Source organism: Triticum dicoccoides, chromosome 4A, assembly GCF_002162155.2.
Source record: "Triticum dicoccoides isolate Atlit2015 ecotype Zavitan chromosome 4A, WEW_v2.0, whole genome shotgun sequence".
NCBI classification, from domain to species: Eukaryota; Viridiplantae; Streptophyta; class Magnoliopsida; order Poales; family Poaceae; genus Triticum; species Triticum dicoccoides.
In genome coordinates this window covers 41,031,213-41,035,463 of record NC_041386.1, presented here as the reverse complement: position 1 = coordinate 41,035,463, position 4,251 = coordinate 41,031,213, and positions in this window count along the sequence as shown.

Below are 4,251 nucleotides of genomic sequence, written 5' to 3'. Positions count from 1 at the left end.
GGCCACACCCCTATTACAAATACAAGGGTCTCAACGCGCGCAGACAAGTGGCAATTTTTACTCATCTTGAATTGTACATGGTTCTTTACACCTACCTTTTTGCACGACAACTTTTCACCTAAGTTCCTCTCTTTTATAGATGACCATCGTGCTACACCCGTCCAGGATACGGCACAACGGAGACACAGGCGCAGACGTGCAGCAGGGACCCGTTCCAAGGATTCTTTCTAGATTAAGACCGTGCGTCAACCTTTTTTACTATCTCTTGTTGATACACATCCCTCGGATTCTCAGTACAATTGAGAAGGATGCTGACGTCTTGGCATGTGGCCACGTCAGAATAATGCACATACTTGGACACCAGGGGCTTCTTACAAAGGGCACTATTTAGGCCCAGTTTACACCATAAAGACCGAATACCTTAGGGAGTGTTCGGCGTCGCGAGTTTGGCCTTATATGCATCAGCTCTGAATCATGTCTTTGGTCAAATGTTGGGTTTGCCCGGCTCCTATGTTTTGCTACCTTACGTTCCACTCTATCAGCTAAGGCGGCACCAAGAGAACTTCTGCAATTGTGCCCTGGTTCATCCAGACGAGCACCTCAGTAGAGAAATCCGAAAACTGACTGTCATGATATAGCGTGAGACTAGTCAACCACTCGATGACCTATCGGAATCTTAGAATTCCTCTGCCTTAATGAAGGGTCGTTTCCCGGCCAAGCATGTACGCACCCTGAATTCGGGTGAGTGCGGAGCCACCAGGGGCTATATAGTAGCCCCACTGTCAAACTCCTCCGGCTAAGTGAAAGTGTTAAAGCATTATAGTTTGGTTGCCTAGTTCGCTGCGCTATCACCTCCTTAATAGGACCAAGACATTGGATTAAGTGTGGAGATGCGTCTTCTACGAACACCCCCGCATTATATGTGTGGGGGCTGAAGCCGACGACTGCAATCTTTCAGGATATACATACGTAAACGGCCGCACAGGAGGCATCATATTACTTTCGGGCAAAAGTATAAATACAGCCTTGATAAATTTACTAAAAAATTGTTTTTACAATGAGAATACATGTCACTCAAACATAATATTCTTCGAGCACTGGGCCTCTATCAAACGAGCACCCTCAAGAACTTCTTCAAAATAGTGCTCGGCAGCCACTCGGCCTATGGCCGAACCCTGCGCCGCAACAGTGGTAGCATCCATCTCCGCCCAGTATGCTTTGACACGGGCAAGGGCCATCCGCGAGCCTTCTATGCACGCCAACCTCTTCATCACATTGATGCGCGGCACCGCACCAAGGAACTGCTGCACCAGGCTAAAATAGTTGTTTGGCTTTGGCCTTTCCGGCCACAGCTGATCCACGACAGACCTCATGGCGAGTCCGGACAACCTATTGAGTTCGGCCCATTCGGCTAGCTGATCAGTCAATGGAAGCAGACGCTCTGGAACGTTAAACTGCGACCAGAACAGCTTGTCCACTTCATGATTTGTTTGATCTCGTAAGTATTTGGCCGCATCGACCGCGCTCGCCGCCAAGTCCAGATATGCGTCTGTCGAACTCCACAGCCGATCCAGAGGGGCATACCACGGATCTCTGAACTTCCTCCGCGGCATAAAGGGCTTCCCAGCCACAATATCCCCGGCTTCACGCAGCTCCTCCTTCTTCTCTCTCATAGCAGAGCGGGTGTCTTTGGTCGCCATCGTGGCCTTTTCAAGGTCCGTCGCCTTCGCTCGGTTTTCTTCTTCAAGGAACTGGCAACAGTCGGCAGTGTCATTTAACTTTACAGCCATCTTGGCCATTTTCTCTTTGCTCTCGCAATGCGCGGCCTTCTCGGCTCTCAACTCTTCAGCCGCCTTTAAAGCAGCCGCATTACTACTCCTTGCCTGTTCTTTGGCTCGGGCAAGTTCTGCCCGAAGGGTCTCCACGGTGGCAACTCCATCTGCAGTCAAAACATATTAAAGATACTAGCATCACGCTGCTCTTCCTACGTGACATTCACCAGAAAACATCACTTACCCTGTGCCTCGTCAAGCCGCTTGTTAACAAGCTCGATGTCGGCATCTGCCGCATCCAGTTGCCGCTTTAGTTTGGCAAACTCATTAGTCCGGCTAGCCACCAGAGCTTCCACCATCTACACATAAAAGCGGTATGGTTATTACCTGGGACTATGATCCTTTGTTTGCCGCCGTTCTCGGCGACAACCAGAGTTTCAGGGGCTACTACCTACACAGGGCACACCTAAAAATTTGCGGTACTATCACAAATGTATATCATTTTACGTACCTCAAAGCCCGTTAGTAGACTCATAAAGGCGTCATGCAACCCGCTTTCGGTGGACAAAATCCTTTCCATCACCGTGCCCATCAACATACGGTGTTCTTCCAAGATGGTCGCTCGCTTCAGCAGATCCCTCAGTGCATCCGACCGCATAGCAGACGGCGTCGGACTCTTTTGTTTGCCCTCTTCAAGGGCCGGATACTGGGGACTTCGGGTGACCATAGGATTATCTTCTGGCCTCACCGGACCCGGGGAGGCCCTCCGTGACGACACCTCAAGGTCGCCCGCTTCTTGAGCGGGGGAGTCCGGGGGAGGCGTTTCGCTCTCCATCATCTCCGGAAGAAGATCCCCTGAAGACGAGCTCTGTTGAGAAGGGCTAAGATCCGAACTGCAAGATAAAGGCTTCGGTTATTTTCCTCGGAAGTAAGGTATAATATCTTTACTGTTAAGCATTTTTTATCACTTACGGATCGTTAGAGGGCTGATCCCCGCGCGGACTTTGTGCGGCAAGAGCACCCTCCGAGGCAGGACCCTCTGGTGGAGACTTCTTCTCCCGTTTGGAAGCCTTGGTTTCTAGCTCTTCAGAGGCAGTCCTCTTCCTTCCCCAGAGTGAGAGAATGTCAGATTCTTCCCCTTGGTTATCCTCCTTCACGGAGGCGCTTATTCCCTTGGTTGGAATTGGTAGCGGTGGGGGCCCGTTTTGGCCCTCATTATTCCCCCCTTTTATCTTCCTTTGAGGGTGCCGGGCAAGGCGCTAGCTCGAGCATCTTTTCCAGTACCGGATTGTCCAAACCCTCAGGAAGGGGGGCCAAACACCGAATCATCTTCACCTTTGTTAGCCAGTCCTGGTCAAAGAGCGATTTCTCTGAATGACGTCATGATAAATGAAAGATGGTGTGTTCGGCTAGAGGATTACTTACTTGGTCGGCGGTGCGGTTGCTGCTTAGGCCCACGTCCTCGGTAGTATCCGGACACTCTATTTGGGGTCCGAAGAATGATTTATACATCTCCTCGTGCGTCAGGCCGAGGAAATTCTGAATAGTGTGCGGTCCTTCTGGGTTGAACTCCCACATGCGGAGGGGACGGCGTTTGCAAGGCTGGACTCGACGAACCAGCATGACTTGCACCACCATAACCAGACTGAAATCTCCTTCGAAGAGATCTTGAATGCGGCTCTGCAGTATAGGCACGTCCTTGGCTAGACCCCAGCTCAGCCCTCTGCTAATCCATGACATCAGTTGTGGTGGAGGGCCCGAGCGGAAAGCAGGGGCAACCACCCACTTGGCACTTCTGGGAGCTGTGATGTAAAACCACTCCCGTTGCCATAATCCGGACACCTCTGGAAAGGAACCCTTTGGCCATGGAGCTCTAGCGATCTTGCTTATTAATGCGCCTCCGCAAGCTACATGTTGCCCCTCGACCATCTTCGGCTTCACGTCAAAGGTCTTGAGCCACAGGCCGAAGTGAGGGGTAATGCGGAGGAAGGCCTCACATACGACAATAAATGCCGAGATGTGGAGAAAGGAGTCCGGGGATAGATCGTGGAAATCTAGCCCGTAATAGAACATCAAACCCCTAATGAAGGGATCCAGAGTGAGGCCTAGACCTCGGAGGAAGTGGGAAACGAACACAACGTTCTCGTTGGGTTCGGGAGTAGGGACGACCTACCCTCGGGCAGGCAGCCGATGCGAAACCTCGGCGGTCAGGTATCTGGCCTCCCTCAACTTCTTGATATCCTCTTCCGTAATGGAGGAGGGCATCCACCGGCCTTGAAGGCTAGATCCGGACATGATTGAAGGTCCGAAGCACCTGACCTGGGCTTTGGGTGTTAGAACTCGAGGCGGGGGAAGGATTTGATTGAGCACGGGAGGGAAAAAAGTAAAAGCCTTGTCCCTTTATAAAGTGGGTGAATATCAAGCGTCCTCCTAGTGGTCGTTTGGGACTTGCCTAAAATCTAGGAGTCCTAGGCACAGT